The sequence below is a fragment of the Lolium rigidum genome, chromosome 2 (assembly GCF_022539505.1).
Source record: "Lolium rigidum isolate FL_2022 chromosome 2, APGP_CSIRO_Lrig_0.1, whole genome shotgun sequence".
In the NCBI taxonomy this organism is placed as follows: domain Eukaryota; kingdom Viridiplantae; phylum Streptophyta; class Magnoliopsida; order Poales; family Poaceae; genus Lolium; species Lolium rigidum.
This window is the reverse complement of record NC_061509.1, coordinates 23,152,458-23,166,941: the sequence shown is the minus strand read 5'-3', so window position 1 is coordinate 23,166,941 and position 14,484 is coordinate 23,152,458. Positions and strand designations below refer to the sequence as shown.

Genomic DNA, 14,484 nt, shown 5'->3' with positions numbered 1-14,484 from the left:
AACAAAGTTGTGTTGAGTGTAGGTACAACTCGGTAAAATCAGTCGAATACACCACCTTTGGAATTTTGAATTAGAATACTGTGAGCTAGAGTTCTAGGTATATTTTAATAGTACTTCCTCCATTCCAAATAAGTGTCGTAGTTTTAGTTCATTTTAGTTCAAATATGATAAAAATAAACTAAAACCACAACACTTATTAATCATACATCGAAGGGAGTAATAGAATTGTAAACACAAAGAAATTAACACGAATCAACCTGCAAAATGATGTTATGTATTTTCGATACAATAAAAAAATATGAATAATGTATGGCCTTGTTGAATACGATCCTGAAATTCCCTACGTATTGATTATAAATCTCAAATACTCTAATGGAAATCCTTCGATATATACATGAGACCCTTTGTGTGAGAGCTCAAATGCTAGGATTCGGGCCCGTCGTGGACATAAAGGAGGTGTTTTGTCTTTTTATGTATTTTATCCAGGGAGGTGTGATGCAAACTAGTGGTGAAGATACCAAGAAGTTCTTCAAGCACTCTTCGGTGATCTGTATTCTCTCACATCGCTACCCTAAAGGAAAGCTCAACATGGCAAAACAGAAGGCAAGCTAAGATACCATATTTCACTCTTACACGCTCTATTAATATAATTCTTATTTATTACTAACTATAGAATGCTTTCTTGGGACATGGATTATAGTAAAATGAACAAAATAAGATTTCAACATGATTCTACCGCAGCAAATGCCTTTTAGCATCATCTTGAGATATTTTACACCCCTTCTTTCTTTATGTGTCTATATCTTCTCTATCCATGCATGGATACATGGATAGACTAAGAAGAATCATTGTGGTGAGATGAGTACTAGAGAGAAGTTGGGATGATGTGTTCTATTTGATGAGATACCATCTATATGAGATTACTTAATTAATTTTTGGATATTCAAGTCTTTGGTCACTCCGGCAATAATTAACATTGATTAATGTTGATACATAAAATTGTGACTTCAAAAACTCAATCACCACACTTCTGGTCAAAAAAAATAGGAGAGATATTTTACACACATGCAGGATTTAGGCCCACATGTATATGCACGCCTTAAAGTCACTGATAATCTAACAAACCAATATAATGTAATTGTGTTAAAAAGCTTAAAGTTTCATCCAACCTTTTTAGATGCAAGGCCAACCATTATTAATTAAAGTTTTGAAATGTCAACTGTTTCTTATTCGAGCTAATACACCTGGGGTTAAGAACAAGAAAGTTCCAGCAATTATTTCGGCGGTATTGTAAGAGAGAGAGAACATGGCGCGCTTCTATTATCGCACCATGTAATTATTAAAATTTTCTATTACACTAAATAAATATTTTTGTTGTAATATTCTAAATACAAGTTTATTTGGGATATAATTTGAAACACGGTGTTGCCAAGATGGGTTTTATAAATTTTAATAGTATATTACAACAAAAGTTGCATCGATTGGTTCTTATTTGTTACATTGCCTCTTAAAAACCTTTCACTACATCGTGTCCTTTGGTTCCCCCAAAATAAAAATAAAACACATCTATGTACATTAATTGGTACCTCATGTAAATTATAGTCAATATGTTCTTTTCTTATATAACATCCTCTAATATTTGATTGAAATATCTTATTCGAAGTGTCTAGACTATATGGTTATATATGTCAGATATAAATAACATGGAAATTCTACATGGTTCATGTATTTTAAATATTATGTAAATCTGGATTTAAAATGAGAGCTGAAGTACGCCTAAGAAAGTGCGCATGGTTTCATAGCTTAAATAGAAGCAACTATATATCAAGACACTTGATTTTGTTAATTATAAAGCATCATATAAAATAAACTTTTCATATTCTTGAAACTCTATGTGCTTATATAGGTGAGATTAACATGGTCACCACATTGATATTTGACAAATATAGATCCACCCATTAGGGGTGGGGATCACTTCACTGTTGCCTCCTCCAACTTGGGGCTCCAGTGCGGAGACCCAGGATCAAATTGTCAAGGGTAGACCTAGGATCCCTTTGTTCTTCCCCAGCTTCCTCATGCTCCATGAAATCATTCAGGGCTTGTTTGATTCAAAAGTTTTCTAAAGAAATCTTCTAGGCTTTTTACCCATAGGAAATTTTTCTATAGAGATTATTTGATTCAAATGATTGAACCCTTCAAAAAATTTATGGATTGCTTTCTCATAGTACAACCCTATATGATTTCTAACAAGAGGTTACACCTCTTGGAAAAGTTTCTATGTGTTTATGACAACTATGATATTTCTAAAAAAACAATTTATGGCTTTCCTATGCTACCATCAAAATACTAGTTGTACCTATTTCCATAGGTTTCTTTCCTATAGGATTCAAGGGGGCATGTCATAGCAATCCTCTATTTTTTCTATTCCTCCACTTTTCCTATGAGTCAAACAAGCCCTCAGTGAGTCATGTTATCCGTGAAGTCTCTTGCATGATTGAACGGAGAAACAATATACTTGGATCCGACAACTGATTAGAGGACTGGAAATTGATACATAATTATAGTAAACTATACCATATGTCAAATAGAAATTTTTAAGAGTAAACTTTGGATGAAATGTTTGACCCTAAATATCAAGCCCCATTGTACATAGTTTTTGAGTTGGAGAAGAATCCCAAGTAAGACTCAAATAAAGAAAAAGAAGGCAGAAGAGTTGAATATTAGTTCAGCGGATGAAAAACTTGTCAGCTGGAGATTTAGAAGATAACTATGATTACCACTCTCATGTAGATCCTTACTTTCCTGTTTATTTTTTTTTTTGGATTTATAGGTAACATAAATATACATATAATTTATTGTTGTCGGTTGCATACCGAGAATAGGTCTATGTCTTTTGCTAATTCCTAAGATGTCGGTTGTTTATCTATTCGTTGTCGATGTTTTAACACAAAGTTGCATTTTATTTTGCTTCTCCTAGCAGTATTACCAAAATATGCAAGTTGAGTGTCATGATTATGCAACTCCCGTATTAGCATTGTATGTTTAAAAATATGATAACTTTTGTTTTCATTTAATCTATTTCTTATTGTAAATTAATACATTCTAACTGTTCTATTTTTTCGTTTTGATCATGTTCTATTCTAAATTAATAAATCTAACTATTCTTTTATTTCAAGTATGTTTGATTTTTTTCTTGTTTTATTTTCTTAAAATTTAGTGCCATCTTTAGGATACAACAGTAACAGGACTACTTGAGATTAATTATACCTTAGTCAAAACTAAAATCATATGTCTGAATTTAGCAACCCGCTAATGCATTGTCTAGTACTAGTGTTTTTGTCGGGATTAGAGGAGACAATTCCTGCAGGGTTAGAGCATCTCTAGCAGAGCCCGTAAATACGCGAACTGAAAACGCGGAGTTCAGTTCACTGAACTCGTATTTACGGATCGAAAAATTGGTGGCGCAGAGCGAAAATTGTAAAACAGCATATTCCTTAAATATTCCATATTCCTATTTTTTTTTTCTGTTTTTTCTTCTTCCTCCCGTGCAGTCCCCAGCAACCAGCACGTCCGGCCCGGCCACCGTGCCCCATCGGCCACCGCCGCGCCCGGCCCCGCCTCGCGCCCGCCGCCCCGCGCCTTCACGGCCGCGCGCCGCTCCGCCCGTGCCTTCCCGGCCGCGCCCACCCCCGCCCGGTCGCCGCCGCTCCCGGCCCCGCCTCGCGCCCGTCACCCCTCGCCTGCACGGTCGCGCCCCTCCGCCCCTCGCACCTGCACGGCCGCGCCCCTCCGCCCCGTGCCTGCCCGCCGCGCCCCCGCCCCGCCCGACCGTCGCACGCTCGGCCGCCGCTGCCCCGCGCCTCCACGGCCGCGCGCCGCTCCGCCCCGGCCCGGCCGAGCCCCGCTCCGCCCAGCTCGGCTCCGCCTCCGCCGCGCCCCGACCTGTCCTGCCCCGCCTCGGCCTGTGCTGCCTCGGCCATCCCCGGTCTTGCTTCACCCCGCCCACGCAGACTCACACCGGCGCGAGCTCGCCGGAATTTGGTCGGACCGGCGAATTTGGTAGGATTCCGGCGGCTGTACCGGCGGAAGTAGTTAGCTCGAGCTGAAATTGCAGCGCGCCACGAATAGGGGTTCGTGTTCAGTTCGCTGTTTCAGCCCCTACAAATACAGGCAAAGTTGGGTTTTCGGTCTCGGCCTGAAAACTTTTTTTTCGATTTTGGCTCGTTTACGGTGACTAATCTGCGCCATTTTCTAAACGGAACCTGTAAAATGGCAGTTATTTTTCGGTTTTGCCCAGTTTACGGGCTCTGTTAGAGATGCTGTTAGGGTGAAACCCCGTTTCACTCAATCATGTCAAATCTCCACTTATCTCTAATACTCAATCCGCTAGAGTACGGTAGTTGTATTGGGTCATGTGGAAAGTACACTATGGTTTGGAAAATTCTTGAAAAAAATAGATTTAACGGACACAATGCACCAAATTGGGAGGGCTAGCGTATTTGGGTCTTGGGGAAAATATGAGGAAAAGTGAGGATTGAACTGACACAATACACTAGAGCCAAACATTCATTTTGATATTCGTTGGAATTTTAGGTTAGACCAGGACCATCTCTCCACCAACGCTACAAATACACTAATGCCAACAGTGCCTAATTGTTCATGTACAAATAAGTTAAACCAAAACTGTAAATAAATTATGGGAAAGTTGTAAGAGAGCAGGTGTTTAGTGCACACCTATTTTTTGAGTTTTTCTTTTTCTATCTCACAAACTATATAAATTATGGATTTGAAACTTAATTTGCTGGTAAAAATAATTCGGATTTTTTTAAGCAATTTAAAATTTCACAATTCTAAACAAATGTATTCCTGATCGGTGAGACGTCTCCAGCGTGCAGGTGGTGGGCACGCCATACGCACACAACCAGAAGTGCATCCTCGTCGACACGCCCGCGTCCGAGGCCACCCGTCGGATCACGGCCTTCCTAGGCGGCCTCGACCTCGCTGCCGGCTGCTACGACACCCCGTCCCACAGGCTCTTCGGCGACCTGGACACCGTCTTCCGCGGTGACCTCCACAACCCCACCCTCGGTGACACCGATGCGAACGACGGACCCAGGCAGCCATGGCACGACATGCACTGTCGGATCGACGGCGCCGCTGCGTACGATGTCTTGGAGAACTTCGAGCAGCGATGGCGGAAAGCGACCACCAAGCACAATCATTGGAAGGACGATACCCTGATAAAGCTGAAACGCATCCCCTGGATCCTCAGCCCCGCCGCAGGAGCCGCCGCCGACGCGCTGCGCGTCCTGCCGGAGGATGACCACCGGTGGCTGGCACGCGCAGGTGTTCCGGTCGGTAGACTCCGGGTCGGTGAAGGGGTTTCCGCGTTCTGGGAGACACGAGGACATGGCGGCACGGCACCTGCTCTGCGATAAGAGCCTGGCGGTGGAGCAGAGCATCCACACGGCGTACGTTGCGGCGATCCGCGCCGCCGACCGGTTCGTGTATCTCGAGACCGAGCGGTTCGTGGGGTCGTCGTACGCGTGGCCACCGTCGTGCCGGCACCCGGGCGCTGGCAACCTGGTGCCAATGGAGATCGCGTTGAAGGTGGCGAGCAAGATCAGCGCCGGCGAGGCGTTCGCTGCGTACGTGGTGCTGCCTATGTGGCCGGCAGCAGAGGGCCCGCCGGGGTCGGCGCCGGCGCAAGAGGCCCTCTTCTGGCAGGCACAAACGATGCGGATGATGTACGAGGTGGTCGAGGAGGCGGTCACCGCGGCGGGGCTCGCTGGCAGAGCGCACCCGCAGGACTACCTAAACTTCTACTGCCTAGGCAACCGCGAACCGGCACCGCCGCCGTTGCACGGATGGACGTCGGAGACGGCAGCGGCGCTGGCACGGAGGCACGGGCGGTTCATGGTGTACGTGCATTCCAAGGGGATGATCGTGGACGACGAATACGTGCTCCTCGGCTCCGCCAACGTCAACCAGCGCTCCCTCTCCGGCTCCCGTGACACAGAGATCGCCGTCGGCGCACACCAGCCGCACCACACCGGCGCTGGAGGCCGGCGGCCGCACGGGCAGGTGCATGTTTACAGGATGTCACTGTGGGAGGAGCACCTGGGCGGGCTGACTCTCCCGGAGATGGAGATGCCGGAGTCGCCGGACTGCGTGCGGCTGGTGAACCGGGTGGCGCGGCAGAACTGGGAGAGATACGTGTACGAGGGGGAGGAGGTGGAGAAGATGCAGATGCAGGGGTACCTTATGAGGTACCCGGTGGAGGTGAGCGCCGACGGCAAGGTCGGGCCGCTGCCGGGACACGAGTTCTTCCCTGACGTTGGCGGCAAGGTCCTCGGCTCCACCAACAAGCTCCCCGATCACCTCACCATGTAGCATTATTCTACCGCCTTCTAGATGACTACCTACTCGTCCCTTTGATTGAGTTGTACATATACAAGTTAATGGCTAATGAAATGAAATTTTATGACTAGAGCAATTGAGAAGGACGAGCTTGTGCATCTTTTGATGCATGCTAAGTCATACAAATCGTGGCCTCGTGGGGGAGTAAGTCCAATACATATGTTTGCACTCGACACTTCCATTAGGCCCGATTTAGCGCTCTAAAAATCCGATTTTTTAAAAGCAAATCAACTCTGTGCTGTGCTGCAAATATTGATTTACTGCACAACTAGAAATAAGAAGAAGAAAAATGAGATGTATGGTAAGTGAGTGAGCACTCTATTTAAGCTACATTCACGTCCTTGAAGAAAAAATGTATTAGCACTATGAGACTACAGAGAAGTTGGGATGATGTGTTCTATTTGATGAGATACCATCTATATGAGATTAATTAATTAATTTTTGGATATTCAAGTCTTTGGTCACTGCCAATAATTAACATTGATTGCTGATACCTAACATTGTGACTTCAAAAATTCAATCACCACACTTATGGTCAAAAAACCTAGGAGAGATATTTTACACACATGTGGGATTTAGGCCCACATGTATATGCACGCCTTAAAGTCACTGATAATTTAACAAACTATAATAATGTAATTGTACTAAAAAAATCTTAAAGTTTCATCCAACCTTCTTAGATGCGAGACCAACCATTATCGATTAAAGTTTTGAAATCCCAACTAGTTCTTATTGGAGCTACTAAATGGAATCATTTCTTTCTAAGAGATTGCAAAAGTAACTTAGTATCCGTTGGACGTGCATACTTGGTAAATACACTCGGGGTTAAGAAAAAGCTGATTTCAGCAATCATTTCGGCGGTATTGTAAGTGAGAGAGAGAGCATGATGTGGTTATAGTATTGCACTAGGTAATGATTAAAGTTTTCTATTACACTAAATAATATTGTTGTTGTGGTATTCTAAATACAATTTTATTTGGGATATAATTATGAAACGCGGTGTTGCCAAGATGGGTTTTATAAATTTAATAGTACATTACAACAAAAGTTGCATCAATTGGTTATTTTTTGTTACAATCCCTCTTAAAAACCTTTCACTAAGTCGTGTCCTTTGGGTCTCCCAAAAGCAAAAAAAAAATGCACATCTATGTACATTAATTGGTAGCTCTCATGTAAATTATAGTGCATATGTTCTTTTCTTATATAACATCCTCTAATATTTGATTCAAATATCTTATTCAAAGTTTCGAGACTATATGGTTATATATGTCATATATAAATAACATGGAATTTCTACATGGTTCATATATTTTAAATATTTTGTAAATCTGGATTTAAAATGAGAGCTGAAGTACGCCTTAGAAAGTGTGCATGGTTTCATAGATTCAATACTAGCAACTATCAAGAGACTTAATTTCCTTAATTATAAAGCATCATATAAAATAAAATTTTCATATTCTTTCGTGTATTTTTTTGAGTTTTGTTTCCCTTTTACTATTTTTTCTTACTTCTTTAATGTCATCTTTGGGACACATGACTAATTGAGATTTGGGCAATATCTTGCCTAAATCTGCGACAAATTAATTTGAATCGAAGAGTGGGGTAATTCTGTATGCATCTCATGGAAACTGGTTTTATTTGTAAGTGGATTTATATATGTCATGCATGTTGAACACCAGAGAGCTGAAACTATTCCAACACGTCCCTCCGTCCATGGATGAATCATTGAACATCGACAGAGAGCTTCAAGCCGTCGTTGCAGTCGTCCCCGACGCCGCTGGAGAAGTACCACGTTCCGGACTGCCTCAGCACTACCGTGTCGTCCCCGGAGCTCAGCGTCGGCAGATAGTTCAGCGAGGTACAGTCGTTGTAGTCCCCCATTAGGGGTGGGGATCACTTCACTGTTGCCTCCTCCAACTTGGGGCTCCAGTGCGGAGACCCAGGATCAAATTGTCAAGGGTAGACCTAGGATCCCTTTGTTCTTCCCCAGCTTCCTCATGCTCCATGAAATCATTCAGGGCTTGTTTGATTCAAAAGTTTTCTAAAGAAATCTTCTAGGCTTTTTACCCATAGGAAATTTTTCTATAGAGATTATTTGATTCAAATGATTGAACCCTTAAAAAATTTTATGGATTGCTTTCTCATAGTACAACCCTATATGATTTCTAACAAGAGGTTACACCTCTTGGAAAAGTTTCTATGTGTTTATGACAACTATGATATTTCTAAAAAAAACAATTTATGGCTTTCCTATGCTACCATCAAAATACTAGTTGTACCTATTTCCATAGGTTTCTTTCCTATAGGATTCAAGGGGGCATGTCATAGCAATCCTCTATTTTTTCTATTCCTCCACTTTTCCTATGAGTCAAACAAGCCCTCAGTGAGTCATGTTATCCGTGAAGTCTCTTGCATGATTGAACGGAGAAACAATATACTTGGATCCGACAACTGATTAGAGGACTGGAAATTGATACATAATTATAGTAAACTATACCATATGTCAAATAGAAATTTTTAAGAGTAAACTTTGGATGAAATGTTTGACCCTAAATATCAAGCCCCATTGTACATAGTTTTTGAGTTGGAGAAGAATCCCAAGTAAGACTCAAATAAAGAAAAAGAAGGCAGAAGAGTTGAATATTAGTTCAGCGGATGAAAAACTTGTCAGCTGGAGATTTAGAAGATAACTATGATTACCACTCTCATGTAGATCCTTACTTTCCTGTTTAATTTTTTTGGATTTATAGGTAACATAAATATACATATAATTTATTGTTGTCGGTTGCATACCGAGAATAGGTCTATGTCTTTTGCTAATTCCTAAGATGTCGGTTGTTTATCTATTCGTTGTCGATGTTTTAACACAAAGTTGCATTTTATTTTGCTTCTCCTAGCAGTATTACCAAAATATGCAAGTTGAGTGTCATGATTATGCAACTCCCGTATTAGCATTGTATGTTTAAAAATATGATAACTTTTTTAGCATAATGGGAATGGAAAAAAATAAGTCTTAAGTCGCGAATATTCACGCGAGCGCACGCGCTAGTGTGGTGCAACCCTATATGTGTCTCTACCATTTTAGATGTTACAAAAGAGCTCTCCTTATAAGTTGCTCCAAACCTTCTTCCCTTAGCAATGTGGGACTAAAGATTGGTCCTGCCTCCACCCCCTCTAGTATGTATAGCTATTTTCTGAAACTGGATCATGGCCCATTATTCACGTTGATGGGCTGAATAGGGCGGACCATACACATACTATTATTACTACACATTGGCCTGCTGTGAGGATGAGACTGAGAGTGTATGGAATATTTTAATGGTCATGCATGCAACCTTCCATGGGTCATGAATGCGCAACGCTGAGCACCTGAACACTGTGGCGTGAGAGTCCAATGCAGATTTCCTCCAGGTGATAGGTCGCCCGGACTGTATCGGTACCATTGGCAAATCATGGGGATATGTGATGCATGTTGTCCAGGTTTCAACGTGCTCGATGTATTGGCTGGAAATTTCTCGTATTACAGTTTTCAGCGCGTTGTACCGGCGGGAGATGCCCCGTGTCAGACCTGAAAGGGAGCGGATCGGTGGCCGATATTGTGAGCATACGGGGCAGAGCTTGAGAAAAGAGAAGGAAGCAATTGAGATATGTGTGTTTCATAAAAGAGGGAATATTCATTTAGTAGGAGGCGACGTTCCCGTCGACAGCGAGGTGTCTGTGGTGACTTTGTCAATTTCAAGATCCACTCCGCCGTATGCGTGTGCACGTACATATAGGTAGTTTAGTGTGTTGATTAAAATAGATTAGAGGTAGGGCAATATTGTGTTATATTAGTCCAGATCTGTTATCTCTGGCTAATATTTACTGCTGATGTACTAATATTATATTATATTGACATGATGTGTATCTCTAGCTAGTCTAGATGTACAAATCTGTTTATGTTAGAACTATTTTTGCTACATGTTTCACATATTTAACTCTACGTTGATATTTTATAATGATGATAGAATTCTGAGAACATTGCATAATAAGACTTGGTTACCGATCTTATGTCGTGATCTGAGAATATGCTAAGATCACATAGACCAAGACGTAACCAAGAGGAAAGGTGCATCTGCTAGTATATCATGACAAGATCGTGAGAGCTGCCGTGTGGTTATGGAACCACCTCCCAAGTAACGAACAAGCACGAAAACCGCGGTCAACGTTCAACAAAGGCTACAAACCAGGGTCTTGAGTATAATTTGGCAGATCTTTTCAAGGGAACCTGTCTAGAAGGCAAAGACGTAATCAAGAATGACTCGTTGTATAGCTAGTAATCTAATCGAATGTATGTCATAATGCATGTATGCAAGTGTTGTATCAAATGTACAATCAATTATAATCAAAAATTTTGTATTGTGTTTCAATGAAATGTTGCTGGGCTACTAATGCAGCTCGATATGCAGGTAAAACTACCAGGTGATTACTAAATCATTTGCAATGTTTCTAAATTACAAACTATTCGCATAAACATCATTGTTTTCAGTTGTCACGAACACACACGGTAGAGTACATAACACCGTTTGTGATGGACTTCTTATCTGATCGCACACGATTTTAAGAACTGTGTGCTTTGTTTGGGCCTATCGCTCACTCTTGTATTGCGACGGTTAGGTTTATCGTGTGTGACAGCCTATTTCAACCGTGTATGACGGTTCAATCTGTCTTAGTGCAATTAGATGAAATGAGGAGAAAAAAAAGTTAACAGATGGATCCCGCTGCTACGCTTGCCGCCCCCCCCCCCCCAACGAAATAACGAGGCATCAACCTAAGTAGACGAAAACAGATACTATCTAGAAATGTAAGTCGTTTTAGCTCTTTTGTAGATTCACTCACTTTGTCTATATTAGTGTACTTTTATTGTATAGGTGCATTTATTTTAGTTTGTATCTAATCTATTTCAAAAATATCTAAAACATCCTACATTAGTGCATGGAGGGAGTATCTAAAATATCTTCTCTCTAAAGAAGAGAGACTCTGGCCAGGCATCAACCCAAGTAGATGAAAAGAGATACTCCCTCCAATCCATATTATTTGCCACTAAAATTAATGTATCTACACTTAAAATATATCTAGATATATTTGTATTAGTGTTAAGTAATATGAATTGAAGGGAATAGATGGAACCTGATAAATATGGCCTTATAACCGATTCCCGTGGTTGGTCAGTGGGGACGTGGTTGTGGAGGTGGAGGCGATTTACACAAAAATAACCCTTTGTGGAAAAAAAATGCATGAAATGACCTTCCGGGCAAACTATTTGATGTCTCTAAGCCTTTTGTGTGACGGCCTTGTAAAGGGCGCTACACCTGTCTATTTGGCGCCCGTAGGAGCGGCGCCACACATTGCCGACTGGCAGGCTCAAGCCACCACTACGGGAACCCGCCAAGGGGCCGACGGCCGGCAGCCGTCGGCACAGCATCAACTGCCGTCGGCCCACGCCTATGCCGACGGCCGCCGTCGGCACAATATCGCCTCGGCACAGACCGGCCCGCCGTCGGCACAGCCTTTGCCGTCGGCACAGATGCCAGACCGACGGTCAAACGACGCCGTCGGCACAGTAGCCGTCGGCACAGTCAACGTGGGGCCCGCGGAGCATCTAACGGTCGTTAGGTCAGGAAGGGTACTGTGCCGACGGCCAAGCCGTCGGCCCATCCACTGCCATCGGGCGACCAGCGGCTGCCACGCGTCCACGCCCCTGCTGCTGTGCCGACGGCCAAGCCGTCGGCCCATCCACTGTCATCGGGCGACCAGCGGCTGCCACGCGTCCACGACCCTGCTGCTGTGCCGACGGCCAAGCCGTCGGCCCAGATCCTTCGGCCCAGACACGCCGCTGCCCGCTCCGCGCAGCTGCTGGGCACCACCTTCCTGTGCCGACGGCATAGCCGTCGGCACAGCCCCTGCCATTTGGCACGTCCAGGGGGCTGTGCCGACGGCTATGCCGTCGGCACAGACCATACCATTTGGTTTTCCGCTGCATTTTCTGGCACAGCACAGCACGCACAGCATAAATAGCAGTAATATAAATTGAAATGCATCACAAATGTTGCACAGCACATAATCATCATCAAATGTAGCAACAACATCATCGTGATACAAATATGTAGCATGTAGCACACACGATCATCATACATCGTCGACACATAGCACTCACGATCAACGCACACCCGCTAGACACCTAGCTAAGGGGGGCCGAAGATCAGGGGAACCAACCAAGTTCCGTAGAACCATGGCCTGAACCATCGCCAGCAGGTGAAAACTCTGAAGCACCGGGAGAATGGCGGCCGGGGTGCATCGGTGTGCCCTCGCGCGACGAATCAGGAGAGGGTCGGTTCCGCGAAGAAATGGCTCAACTCCGCAAGCACTCGCCAGACATGCTCGGGGAGATACCCTCGAACCATCACCGGCATCAGCCGCTCAATCCATATATGATAGTCGTGACTCTTGAGCCCGTTTACTTTTCCTGTTGTAAGATTGACTCCCTTACTCATATTCGAATAATAGCCATTTGGGAACATAACGGCGTATTTCAGCCACATCATTGCCTCCTTCTTCTGGAGACTATCAAGCACGTAGTTGGCATGCGGCTTGACCCAATTTTTTCGATTGCCCTCGGGAGGATGCATGTGTAGTCTTTGCCTGTCACACAGATTCTCAACATCGACTCTAGCCTTGACATTATCCTTTGTCTTGTCAGGAATGTTCAGGACGGTGTTAAAAACGGACTCCCCCACATTCTTTTCGGTGTGCATCATATCGATGTTATGGGGAAGTTCGAGATCCTTGTAATACTCGAGCTGCGTTAAGCCTGGCACGTGAGTCCAGTTGTGTGTCTCGCCATATCCCACATATGTTTTGCCGGGTTCTTTACTAAGCTGGAGAGCACGTAGCTCACCATCAACAGTTTCACCATTGAACTTTGGTATCGTTTCTTCTTCACGCACAACTTTGCCCTTTGTGAAGTTCTTTTTGTCTCCTCTGAACCGATGCCCTCTTTTGAGGTACTTTCGATGTTTGTCAAATGCGACATATTTGCGACCCGCATTCAGCCAAATGAACTCCGGTCGGTGCTCGCACACTCGGGCATGGAAACCTACCAGTCCGTACAATGCCCGCAAAATAGAGCGTACCCAGGTAGGTCGTGCATGGAATATTGGAACCAAACTTTCATGACAAAGTTTGTCTTCGTTGCTCGGTCGTATGTCAAGGTCCCATGGTGCCAAGAGTGGTGCAAATCATCCACAAGCGGTTGCATGAATACACTCAAATTCTTCCCGGGTAATCGAGCCCTGGAATGATCATCGACAGGAATATGGTCTTCCTTTGCATAAGGACTCCGGGAGGGAGATTGAGCGGAATAACAAACACGGGCCAACAGCTGTACGCTGATGCTGACATACCATATGGATTGAATCCATCGGTTGCTATCGCAATTCTGACATTCCGAGCATCATTTGCCTTATCAGGGTGTTTTGCATCGAAGTTCCGCCATGCTTTATGATACGTCTCCAACGTATCGATAATTTCTTATGTTCCATGCTACTTTATTGATGATACCTACATGTTTTATGCACATTATATGTCATATTTATGCATTTTCTGGAACTAACCTATTAACAAGATGCCGAAGAGCCGATTCGTTGTTTTACTGCTGTTTTTGGTTTCAGAAATCCTAGTAAGGAAATATTCTCGGAATTGGACGAAACTTTCGCCCAGGGTCCTATTTTTGCACGAAGCTTCCAGAAGACCGAAGAGATAACGAAGTGGGGCCACGAGGCAGCCAGGGGACAGGGCGGCGCGGCCCAGGCCCTGGCCGCGCGGCCCTACCCCTGGGCACCTCGTGTGGCCCCCCGCGTTGCCCTTCCGCCTACTTAAAGTCTCCGTCGCGAAACCCCCAGTACCGAGAGCCACGATACGGAAAACCTTCCAGAGACGCCGCCGCCGCGAATCCCATCTCGGGGGATTCGGGAGATCGCCTCCGGCACCCTGCCGGAGAGGGGATTCATCTCCGGGAGGGCTCTA

At 44.2% G+C, this 14,484-nt stretch overlaps 1 pseudogene; it reads left to right on the top strand.

The window, feature by feature from the left end:
- Nucleotides 1-420: 420 nt before the first annotated feature.
- LOC124689352 lies at nucleotides 421-6,442 on the top strand (annotated as a pseudogene).
- Nucleotides 6,443-14,484: the final 8,042 nt, after the last annotated feature.